Raw genomic sequence first — 14122 nt, forward strand, 5'->3', positions numbered from 1 at the left:
CTTCCTTGCTTTCATAGTTGAAGTGGCGCTCCTACATCCTTATCACTGGTGCAACTAGATCAAATCCGTTTGGGTAATTCCGAAATCCAATTCGTGAATCTCCATGTCTTCACTGCTACACCCAAACTGGTGGGTACTACTGTTCCTTCCGCGTTCTAACAACACGCTCATGACATCTACCAACCTAGTGAATGCTACGGCAACACCCGCAGTCTCACGACACTCTATCACTATCTGACCGCTAGTGAATGCTACGGCTACCCCGCAGTCTTACAACACTTTCCATACTGGGTCGAACACGCACTCGACCTAACACACCACTGAACTTGAGTCCTAACCGGAACTCTAATCTGGTTCCCGAAACCTGCTATCATGTGACCCTACTGTATTAGTACCGCACCTATGCCCGTTATCAGAGCGTCACAGTAAATCACAAAATCATCTACACTCTCTGGCAGGGTGAGAATCGGTGCCTCACACAACCGCTATCTGAGAGTCTCGAAGGCTGCCTGCTGCTTAGGCCCCCAGCGAAAGGCCACCGATTCTTAGTAAGTCGAGTCAAAGGAACCGCAATCTCGGAGAAGTTCCGTATAAATCTTCGGTAATAACCTTCTAGACCCAGGAAACTCCGAATCTCAAATAGAGACCTCGGAATCTCCCACTGTATCACGACCTTTATCTTGGACGGATCGACCCGAATACCCTTCTGGTTGACAAGGTGCCCAAGAGATTGCACTTAGCGCAACCAGAACTCACATTTCGAGAACTTAAAAAAGTGTCTCCCCTACTTAGATTCGACTAAGTCTTCACTGCACACGAGAACTGAAGGATTCCCAATCCTTCTCGCTTTCTAATATACCACTGATGACAACCTGTGCTCACCAATGCTAGCGATTAATCACCGGTTAAACCTTAAGATCGCCCATACTCGAAAATCTTGATGAGTACTCTTGAAATCTAGTCCAATATGACACCTTAATCCACCTCCCATGCTGACAACTAGAGGCTCTAATCTTCACTCTGGCTGACGAGTCCTCGTTCCCACTTCCAATCTCGCAGCACCATTGAACTCTATCGGTACATAGTCCATGCGAAAATACAATTCTCTTGAACATCCGATGACCAAGCACTTATGCATCTAGCACCCGCAACTGACTCCATTATCTTCATGCTACCAGTTCTGTCCTAGCAACGGTAGTGCCTTGAACCCCAAAGTTCATTCATAGACAATTTTCGACCACTCCTGAACAATGATAGAACCCTTAAACGCCGACTTCACTAGAGAACTATCACTCTAACCTTGACCGAGTATCCTCTAAATAATACCCTGCACAGATCCCGATAAAGATCCGGAATGATAACGGTACACGTGGAACCCACTCAGCAAGATATGCCCCTCTGTGGGTTCATCAAGGACTTTTCAGCAGGCAGAATGGCATATGACAATCCTTGATGACCCAGAAAATAACATAAGACCGACCTGAGATCCGTCCTGTCTAAACTCATTCACCATTCCAAGGTAATACAAATTCCCAATATCCACTTTGTAATGGCAGAAGATAACATATCCGTGAACATGTGGAAGAATATTGATCACCTTCAGCTGACATGACTAACCCTGCCATACATGTAGCAGCCTAAACCCTTGGAGTGACAAACTCCCTTGTGCACTTTCCCGTACGTGCTGCACTTACCCCGGCCCTGCTGGCCTTTCACCCGTTGATCAGGAGTCATGGGTCTCTTCCCGAGACCCTCTACTATACGTACCTGGCACAACCCTCTCTTTCCAGGGTGCTCCAAATCGATCCCGCATCTTCAACTTCTTGGAAATCATATCCTTCAGGGTCTGACACCCTGCCACGCTCACTAGTTCACTTGCTCATGGCTAAGCTGCAACACTGGAACATCCTCTGTCCCTAAACTGGGTCACTAACTCCTCTCCGAAGCTTCTCAGATTCTCTAAGACTCTCATTGATTCGAGTATGGATCTTGTGCTTTCAGTAGTACGGGCCCAATACTACCTTCCACACTTATCCATACTTTCCTCAGCAATCCTCCCGGATCCTCCAAGTCACTTCCTCAACTGGTACACCCAATTCTCACTGAGCCTCACTACTAACCTACTGAAACATATCCTCGGCTTTCCTAGGTTCCCGAATGTGACATCCCCATTTTCACGGCCAGAAAAGACCGATTTTGTTTATGCTTTAAAAAAATCATAGTACCTCTTTTAATAAAAATGTTGCGGAATTTGTTCCCAGTAAAACATGATAAATACGTTATCAAAGCACTTCCAAAGAAAAGTATTTTTATTCATTTTTAAACATTTGGGATGTCATTGTCAATACATAAACATAAGCATAAACAGAACTTACATTCATTATCACTAGTGATTTATATCTCCTTAATCTCTCAGTGTAATGTGACTTCATATCAACACCTGTGATATAAATAAACTGAGTGGTTCAGGTTGGGAAACCTGGTGAGTACATAGGGATTTCATTCCCACAATGTTATACCATATATATAGTTTAATACTCACAAAATATACAATTTCACCATATATATATATATATATATATATATATATATATATATATATATATATATATATATATATATATATATATATATATATATATATATATATATATATAAACAACTCTTATTCCACCCCGTCGATCCTCATAACGAGACTATCCATACTCTCGGACCTAAGATTAGCTGTTTTACCTAATCCATACTCCACGATCAGAAATGAACGACTTTACCTAATCCATACTCTCGGACTAGGGACGAATGACTAATCCATACTCTCGGATTAATGATGAATGATTATGCCAAATCCATACTCTCGGACTAGGGACAATGACTATGTCTAATCCATGCTCCTAGATCAATGACATATACTAAGGTTTTATTCTCTGAGTATAATTCACTCGTACTCGTAAGAAAACACTACCCAATATTCCTCATAATTAATTTAGGTTTACTCTTTATCCTAAATCATCATATTTAATCACGTATGTTCTTTAACACGTATTTCAGGCTACGTCAATTAACTCGCACATAAACATATAATTAGTTACTTCAATCAATACTTGTATTAAAATCATGTTCTTGAAAGGGACTATGCACTCACTTGAAAAGGTGGTGATTCCGAACTCAGACAGCGCTTCGTTTCTTAAAAATAATTTCCTTCTACGAAACCTAGTATTATTACCACTAGAGTTTAGTCTATTATTTGTCGAGACTAATTAATAGTCTAGCTATTATTACTATTATATAAGCGTTAAAAAATACTTCTATAACCCATAATAATAGCAAAAGTACTTATTATAAGTTTCTAATAACGTTACTATAATTAAATAAAAACTATATTAAAAATAGCATAGGCGTAACTCACTTACAATGGGTTTTATAGAAAATCGGGATTTGCTTGGAGCAGCATTCCCGAGCCGAAAAGCTCTTCTTCTCGGAGCCTTCGAGCACTCTGGGGCTTCCGCCTCGTGCTAGGGAGGTTCCCTAGGCTTTTCGGGGGGTTTCGGGGCTAGATAGAGGTTCTAAAGAGAGAGTAAAGAGAAGAAAGAATGAGAAAGGTGTGAAGAAAATAAGGGAGTGAGATGTTCTATTTATAGGGTGAAAATTGGCTGAACTTGGCGCCACATGTCACCATCTAGTGACAAGATTTGGGGAGAAAGCAATGGCCAAGATTGTGCCGCATCACCCATTTTCGCACAACACACTTCCGACTTCTAAAATCCGTAACCTTCACATACGACCTCCGTTTTTGACGTTCTTTATATCAACGTGTAGGTAAAAATAAGATCTACAACTTTCATTTTGACTTCGTCGGCTAATTCTCGACTGATCTTAAATTTAACAGTACGAGGAGATTATACTGTTAAATGTCTGCGTAAAATTTATAACTTCTACATACGGACTCTGTTTTCGTCTGTCTTTTTACCGTTGAGTTCCTATTAATGAGATCTTCAATTCTTATTTAGGTCGCGTAGGCCAAAAACCGCTTGAACTAAAATTCGAGTTTCGGGTCGTGCACTGCTTTGCCAAATCTTAGAAAATTCATAACTTCCTTATACAAAGTCAGATTTGGGCGTTCTTTTTTTGTATGTTCTTGGTTTAACATATACTATAACTTTTATTTGGATCGATATGGCTAAAAATTACTTTATCAAAAATTCACTATTTACGTCTCCCGGTGCCGTGCCGGTTTTGCCGTAAAACTTCGACGGGCCATAACTTCTTCGTTATAACTCGGATTTCGGCGTTCTTTATATGTACGGAACCCTTGAGACACATTATAAAACTTGGTTAAGATTATTGTAACGTCCGTAGATCCGGGCTAGTCAATTTAGAAGCAATAGGGGTCGAAAACGACTTTTCGACAAAAATTCACTATTTATTCTAAATAATCTTATCCAAGTTTTAGAATATGTTACAAGGCTTCCGTACATATAAAGAACACCGAAATCCGAGTTATAACGAAGAAGTTATGACCCGTTGAAGTTTCGCGACGGAACCGACACGATACCGGGAAGTGTAAATAGTGAATTTACGATAGAGAGAGATTTAGCCTTAGCAATCTAAACGAAAGTCGTAGAATAGGATAAACTAAGAACATCGATAAAAAGAACGCCCAAATTTGACTTCGTATGAAGAAGTTATGATTTTTCGAAGTTTCGGATTAGCAGTGTACAGCCCGAAATTCGAATAATAGATCGAGCGGTTTTTAGCTGACACGACCTAAACGAGAATCGAAGATCTCGTTAAGAGTAGCGTAACGAGAAAAAGATGAGCGAAAACGAACATCGGATGAAGAAGTTATGAGAATTTAACGGACCAATCCTGTCCCGGCCTGATTATAATATAAAATTTAAAATCGAGTCAAAATTAGCCGACGGAGTCTAAATGAAAGTTGTAGAGTACGTTCCCACCTTTGCGTGGATATAAAGAATGTCAAAAACGGAGCTCGTACGGGAAAGTTACGAATTTTTAAAGTTGAAGCATGATATTGCGAGACCTGATGAAGAATCGATGACGTGGCACAATCTAGACCCTCCATCGCTGACTCGGTACCCGCTTCGGATGAGTGACACGCCACCCTCGCTATTACACCCCGCGTACGAAGAAGTTACGCCCCGCGTAACTTCGGTCTGATCCTTCCGAGATGAGTGCGAGACAGCTAGACCGAGGCTGACAGTCTTATCCGGAGTTACGCCCAGCGTAACCGAAGGCTACGCCCAGCGTAGTCCGAAGTCAGGCGCCTATAAAAGGCATGCGAAGGGTCCGAGCTTTTCACAAATTTTCACACCAAAATCTTCTTCTCTCACTAGTTTCTCTCTCTAAGTGCTCTAAACCCCCCTAAACCCTAGGAAAACCCCTTATCTCCCGAGGGAAGCCCCGAGGCTCCCGGAGTCCCGAGAAAAAGTGTCTTTCGTTTTCGAAACGCTGCTCCAAAAAAGTTCCGGTTTTCGATAAAATTCGCTGTAAGTGTGCTATGCTTATGCAATTTTTAATATAGCTTTCAAATAATTATAGGAATGTTATTAGGTCCTTAAAATAATTATTTGGGCTATTATTATAAGTTGTATTGAGTGTTATTAACGCTTATATAATAATAATAATAGTCAGACTAATTAATTTGTCGCGGTTATCGTTAGACTAAACCCTAGTGGTATTGGTACTAGGTTTTATCGAAGGAAATTGTTTTGAGAGTATCGAAGCGCTGTTCGAGTACTAAGTCACCACCTTTCAGGTGAGTGCATAGTCTCTTTCATCTTACACATAGATATGAAGTATTTTATATAAACTACGTGCTATGTGTGCATATTATCTGAATACTTGTTGTCTATGCTGGATGAACGTTTTATACATGTTTTAAATGATTTAAACTGTATACGTATTTTATATATACGAATATGTTGGGTATGACATGGGTAGATGAATGACGAGAGATATAAGATGATGAGAGTATATATTGGTAGCTATGGATTTAGTACCTGTTAGGAATTGGTAGCTATGGACTTAGTACCTATTAGTTAGACGCTAGTAGCTATGGATTTAGTACCTGTTAGGAATTGGTAGCTATGGACTTAGTACCTGTTAGACGTTGGTAGCTATGGATTTAGTACCTGTTAGGAATTGGTAGCTATGGACTTAGTACCTATTAGTTAGACGCTGGTAGCTATGGATTTAGTACCTATTAGGAATTGGTAGCTATGGACTTAGTACCTATTAGATGAACACTGGTAGCTATGGATTTAGTACCCGATGAGTAGACTATAGCAGCTATGGAATTAGTGCTTTACGAACGAACATTGGCAGCTATGGAGTTAGTGTCAGTCCTATAACCCTAGAAGTAAGGGACTTCGGAATAAACGAATGCAGGATAGATGACTCTTAGGATAAATCCTTAAGAGTAAAGAAGATAATGGGGATGGGTAATTGGGTTGATTGTTTGATTGTTTAAACATAATAATTATATTATTGTGGGTTGAAAACCCTATGTACTCACCAGGTTTCCCAACCTGACCCACTCAGTTTATTTATATCACAGGTGTTGATATGAAGTCACATTACACTGAGAGATTTAAAGAGATGTAGATCACTAGTGTAAATAAATGTAAGTTATGTTTATGCTTATGTTTATGTATTAACGAATGACATCCCAAACGTTTTAAAATGAATAAAATACGTTTCTTTGAAAATGTTTTAATAACGTATTTATCGTGTTTTTCTGGGAACAAATTCCGCAACATTTTTATTAAAAGAAGAACTCTGATTTTTATAAAGTATAAACAAAATCGGTCTTTTCTGGCCGTGAAAATGGGGATGTCACAATTATTTATTCTAAATAATATTTTGTTGAAAAGTCGTTTTCGACCCCTATTATCTCTAAATTGACTAGCCCGGATCTACAGGCGTTACACGGAACTCACCCAATCCTCATCTGCTGAAAGATTCCCAGTAATGTCAACTAGCTACCTCATGAATATAGTCACATGCAACAGAGATCAGATAATCCTTCATGTAAAAGACTCATCCCTAGAATGGTTGGACTCAAACAAGAGCTGCGCAATAGGTTCAAATCTATCACTCTAAGATTATCCAGTCGGTGCCACACGTGACTTAGCATATTCACTTAATAGTTAGCTCACATTACTAAAAGTCCCACAAAGCACAAAGCAAGCAGCATTCAGACAATGGAAACTCTAACCATCATATTCCAATCAAATCATTCTATCCTCTAATCTGGAATCTATACATGCAGTTCAAAGGCTCATACAATCAGGCATAACCTAAATAGGCTATCATATCACTGATTGATCAGTACTAGCATGCAAGTCTACAAGCACATACAATAGGCATATAAGGCATCCTCCTAGATCCTTAGCCCTAATCTATCATGAAATTCTCATAATCATATCATAACATAACATATCATAACATGTATGAGTATCTTGGGGAAAGCTTACTTGAGCTCGACTGATTGCGCGCATCACACGCCTTGTTCTTTTCAAAGATCCTTTTTCTCTTTTCAAATCATTTTCAAAGTTCTTTTTATAAAATGATTTTACTTTTGAAAATTTTCATACCAAGCCCTTAGTTTGAGTTCAGACACACCCGGGAGGGTGCCCGAATCCCTCAAACCAAGGCTCTGATACCAACTTGTAACATCCCAAAAAATACAGACCAAAAATTTCATTTTTAAATACATTATTATAAAACCAACAGTATAATAAAACATCCATAATATCATGGCATGCCAAAACCAAAGTATAAATAATCAAAACATGTCATCATAAAACAATATCATAATATAATCCCAAAGATCTCATGTGCGGAAAACCATAGTGTGATGAGCTGCGATCGAGTCGACTCCTTTCCTTTAAAAATGAAGTACCTGAAACCAAAACTGAAAACCATAAGCACAAAGCTTAGTGAGTTCCCTCATCATACCACATGTCATACAATCACATGGCATACATACCGTCGAGCCATTCTGGGGTGCCGACCTACCCGTGTCAAGCCATTCTGAGGTGCTGACCTACCTGTGTCAAGCCATTATGGGGTGCTGACCTACCCTTCGGTCCTAACAACCGAACTTCAGGGACTATTTCACCCTTACTACTACTACTACCACACACATCATAACATAATCATATTGTCAGGCATATCTGGGGTGCCCGACCTACCCTTCGGTCCTTAAGACCAAGATATGAGGACTCTTTCACCTCCTACTACTACCACATAATATCATAGCATAAACATACTGTCAGGCAATTATGCGGTGCCCGACCTACCCTTCGGTCCTAACAACCGAACTTGGGGACTATTCCCCTCCTACTACCACTATCACATATAACATATCATGCTAGCACATAAACATATCAGGCAGTAGCAAACCTAGATGAATATCACAAAGACAATCATCTAACATACAACTCCTATTGGTAGGCAGGCATTGTGGCCGTAGACCCACCGCTATTGGAAGGTAACTCACCTCACACTGCTGAAGTCCTGCAGACACAACCCCAGCTGTTGGATGACATTTCTCGAACTAGTGGCGGCCGGTGGTGGCGAATGGCGGCAGCCACCACCTCACGGTGGTGGTTGTGGGGTCTAACATCAGATCTCCAGCCAAGAATGCTCATGTAGCCTCATGACATCACAACCAATGAACACAAACACCACAACTCGCCCACAACCACCTTTCACGGTGGCTTGTGGCGGTAGAAAGAGCGTTCCCGGCGACAGCCACCATGGTTGTCTGCCATGGTGGTCCTCTTGTTTCTTCCAACCAATAATTTACCCACACACGACTTGCAAATTGGAATCTCGATGCAACCACCCACTGGTGGTGCGCGGTGACGGCAACAGTAACCATAGCGGCCATAACAGTGGCTAAACGTAGTGGCTAGCGGTCACGAATGGGAAATAGCAACGGGAGAACGGGTGAGGAGGATGAGTAGAGACCACCGTGGACTGAAGCACCATTGACCGCCGGCTAGCGACGCCTCCATCTTGAATTGTTGGAGTGCGAGGGAGCGGCAATGAAACACTAGCGAGATGTGTCTTCGCCGGCAGCCAATCAATGATGGCATCTCGATGGTGAGGCAGCAGGTGGCGTCGTTCGGGACTCCATCTGATTGGAAAAAGAGAGAGACATCGGGCGGCGGCTGGGGTGAATGAGAAGGAGGTGGCGCCGGAGGTGGGAGGTATAAGGTTGCGGCTGGAAATAGTCTTCTAGGGTTAGGGTTTCATATGCCTTAAATACCCGATACCTCTTAAACTTTTTGCCATAATGACACAATTGGCCCCTCCCCATATAATCTTCTTCAACTCAAGTCCGACAATTACCCCTTTAGCCCCTATTGCCATAAATTATTACAAAGTAAATCCTATATTTACCTTTTAAACCCTGTCCCTGAAAATCTTTACTAATTAAGTCCAAGATTTACAAAACAGCCCCTTGCTTGACAAATTCTTTTCAATTAAGGTTCAAAATTTACCATTTAGTCCTCGCCTTCATAAATACTTAGAAAATCAGTCCGGAACAAGACTTTTAACCTTCAACTTCCAGATTATGATAATTCGCTCTGGGAGACCATCCTTTTACATGTAATTATTTATTTTAGGGCTACTATTCATTCATTAATTTATTTATTTATTAAATAAATAAACGGGGTGTTACAACTGTCTCTGGTGAACGCAATACCAAGAAAGTAGTTAAGAGAGCCAAGATTTGTTTTGATAAACTCTAAACGAAGAGAATAAGTAACCTACTGAAGGAGGCTCAAGGATAATGCATTCAAGACATTATCATCGATATATAGTAACAAGTAAGCAATATGAGTAACCTGTCTGTATATAAAAAGAGAGGTATCTGATTTGCTATTCATAAATCCATAAATGGTGATGAAGTGATCAAACCTATGGTAGCATGCCCGAGGAGCCTGCTTCAAACCATAGAGGGACCGCTGAAGGAGACACACATGATCCGGGAGGGTACGGTATCGAAATCCAGGAAGTTGGTGCATATAGACAGTCTCTTGAAGATGGTCATGAAGAAATGCATTCCTTACATTCAACTGATGAACGGGCCAATGCTGAGATGTAGTTAAGCTCAGAACATTCTGAAATGGTGGCTAGTTTGACAACTTGACTAAAGGTCTTGTCACAATCAATACCTGGTCGTTGGCTACAACCGTTTGCTACAAGACGTGCCTTGTACCGAGCTAAGGACCCATCTACGTTATATTTCTTTTTAAACAACCAAATACAATTAAAAACATTAACATTGGGGGCCGAGGAACAAGTAACCAATCAAGCTCCATTAGAAACAAGTGCATTATATCCTTTAGTCATAACATTTAACAAGTTTGGATCTTGGAAGACTTGGGAGTATGTGCAAGGAAGAGTAGAGGACGAGGAGTCAATGAGATGATTTAGTTTATTTATTGGTTTTGTAATATCATGTATAATACAAGTGATCATGGGGTGAGGGTTTGGAGGATGTATGGTGGGAGAAGCTTAGGCCAAGGATGATGTTTCAGTAGCTAGGGAATTGGTTGAGGCGGATGGATTCGATTAGGGGGTGGAGGAGATAGGGTCATTAGTGGGCATGTTATTGCCAGAATCAGGTTCGACGAATGGAGTTGAGACATAGATACGTTGAGATGGGCGATGAAAATACACCGCTCACTACGAGGTTCGAGCTTGTCGTGGGTCTCACGTTTCACGGAAGCCTCGCAACCCCAAACCTTGATGTGTGTTAATGAGGGAACTTTCCCTGTCCACATCTCGTTAGGTGTTTTGGCAACCTTCTTAGTTGGGACTAGATTAAGGATATGAGCGGCAGTCTCTAAGGAATACCCCCATAATGAGATATGTAATAAAGCTCGACTCATCATGAAATGAGCCATGTCCAACAAGGTTCGATTGTGCCTTTCAGCCACACCATTAAGCTGTGGTGTCCTAGGTGGCGTGAATTGTGAAACAATCCCACATTCCTTAAGATAGTCTTGGAACTCGATACTAAGATACTCACCACCCCGATCAGATCAGAGCATCTTTATCTTCCTAAACACATGCTTCTCCACTTCTTGTTTAAACTCTTTGAATCTTTCAAAGGTTTCTGAATTATGTTTGATTAAGTAGATATAGCCATATTTGTTGTAATCATCAATAAAAGTCACATAGAAGCGGTTAGCATCCCTTGTGGTGGTTCTGAAAGGTCCACACACATTAGAGTGTATGAGATCCAACAAACCTTCACCCCTTTCATAAGTACCAGTGAAGGGTGACTTGGTCATCTTTCCAAGTAAACAAGATTCGCAAGTGTCATCCGACCTTAAATCGAATGACTCCAAGTCTACAGCCTTTTGGAGTTGGCCTATGCGCTTCTTGCTGACATGTCCAAGACGACAATGCCACAAGCATGCCTTATCCAAATCATTGGAAGAATCAATTGATGGGTTTATACAAACAATCCTATATGTGCATGAAACCCTAGATACAGATCTATGTTTTTCACTATAAGTCATACAACATTCTGAACACAAAAAAAAACCTAGCATGCTCCTAGTAATTTCGAAAATCATAAGAAAGAGTGGATTACATACCTCTTGTTATTATATTGTAATAACAACTTGTTTCTGGAATCTTCTTGTCTTTGAAAGCAAGTACCATAAGTGTAGTACCTCTAATGGCTCACAAACACCACAAACAACTGAAGATGCAAGAGAGAGTGGGGAGAGGTAAAAATTCGGCTCTAGGAACTCTAAGGATAAAGTGGCCGAATTTCTAATGCCAAGGGTCCTTTATATAGGTGTGGGAATTAGGGTTTCAGTCCTTATCCTTATCCAGTTGCTTAGCCACCAAGCAGCCCAAAGGATAATTCTAGATCCCTTATCTTGGATGAATTCTAAGGCCTTTAACCCCTTGAATTCGTCCACCCTATCCTATAGCGCTTCCTTGCCCAACTTTGTAACTATTACATAATTACAGTTCAGTCCCTTAAGTTCAATTAACTTCTTTTGATCACAAAATGAATTCTTAATTAATTCTTAACCAATGTTAATTAAATAAATATGATTTCTCTTTTAATATATTATTCTTATAATATATTAATAAACCATAATAACCTCTTTCTCTATTATTTATCCAGTCAAGTTGCTTTGGTGAAGGCAATCCAAAAGAACCATGCACAACCGGGTCAAGTACTTACCAAATATGGTTACGGGCTTAGACACTAATCCAACAGTCTCCCACTTGCATAAGTCTAGTAACTATAAATGCAAGTAGAATCCAATTAGCAATTGTAGCTATCAAATACGTTGTCAAGCTTTGATCTTATCAATAACCTATCCTTTAGGTAAGGGATCATATAATCCTCTGTTCTAGATATCATGTGGACAATCACATGGAACATAGTCATACTTATTGCCCAACAATTTGTTTCTCGATCTTAGATTCATTTGACATAGAACTTAATTGAACACATCAATTCAGTCCTGACCGGGCCCGGCATATAAGTCAAACCAATTCATCGAGGGGCCCTGATATCGCTTTTACCCTCTTAGGATAAAAGGAGCAGATAAACTTCAACTTATATGTATTTACTATTCACTAATTAAATCATACACAACAATGTGTTTTATAACATCAAGTTACTGATGCGTTTTCGCATTATCAATGCACAACCAATCAGCAAACAATAAATCATATATCTAGGTTTTAAGACCATATGATATTATCGTCCTGCGATCACTCGTGATAAATTCCATGAAGTGATTCCAGCAAGCGTGGGTGTATTCCAATGCTCAAAACTTGTTCATAAGCACTCATGAACGTTGTAGCAAACTTTTGCTATGTCTAATACACTTTAGACAATCTACACACCAACTCATGGCAGTCTTCATTCATACCTACTTCCAACATATGAACAACTGTGGACCGCTTGAATAAATTTATTATTCAGGAAGTCAAAACATGCAAAATGAAACAATAGGTAAACAATTAACATAAGACAGTAACTTTACTAATAAATAACACTCATTTATTTAATCATCGAGTGTTAATTACATTTATCTATTAGATGTTTCAAACCTATCTAATCTAAACTAATATCATCCTTCAGCCCAATGCTCTTAGCATGCTGCAAGTGCTTAACCCTACTCAGTCCCTTCGTAAGCGGACCTGTTGGGTTATCCTCCGACGATACCCTCTTCACTACGAGGAGTCCTTCCTCTACCCGATGTCGAATAAAGTGATATTCTCTGTCGATATGTCGATATCTACCATGATCTCTCGGTTCATTGGACAAGGAAACCGCTCCTTTATTATCATAGAAAATTTTCATAGGTTCCTGTATGGCTGGCACAACTCTAAGGTCTCTAATGAAATTCTTCAGCCATATTGCCTTTTTTGACGCTTCGCTTGTTGCAATGTACTCTGATTCGCACGTTGAATCAGCTATGGTCTCTTTCTTGGAACTTTTCCAAGTCACTACTCCTCCATTAAGGGTAAAGACCCAGCCCGACTGCGAACGGTAGTTGTCCCTGTCGGTCTGAAAACCGGTGTCACTGTTGTTGGATAAGGTGTCTAAGTCCATAACTATTTCTGGTATGTACTTGACCCGACCCAGCATGGTCCATTTGGGTTGCATGGTACCATGCATTGGATAAACTAAATGAGAGAAATAACACTTATGGTTTATTAATATATTATAAGTTCTAATATATTAATAATATTATTTAATTAGTTTGATCAAGAATTAATTTAGTATTAATTAAGTGATCAAAAGATCACTAATTAAATACATGGGTTGATTATGTAAATCATCCATAACTTATATAGTGGGATAAGAGGCTCCATGGATTATCAAGTTGGGTTCCACCCATAGGCTGCTCCATGGAGTTAATCCATGGATCATGGAAATGAAGAGTCATGTTACATTAGGGTTTACCTAGTGCAACACACTATATAAACCATGTGACATCTCCCAAAATCGGTTACACTAAGTAGAACAAGAGGGCTAGAGCTGATTTTAGTGTGTTATACATTCTCTCCAAGTTTACTCCATAGCATTTGGTGTTGT

This window comes from Lactuca sativa, chromosome 9 (assembly GCF_002870075.4).
Source record: "Lactuca sativa cultivar Salinas chromosome 9, Lsat_Salinas_v11, whole genome shotgun sequence".
NCBI lineage: Eukaryota > Viridiplantae > Streptophyta > Magnoliopsida > Asterales > Asteraceae > Lactuca > Lactuca sativa.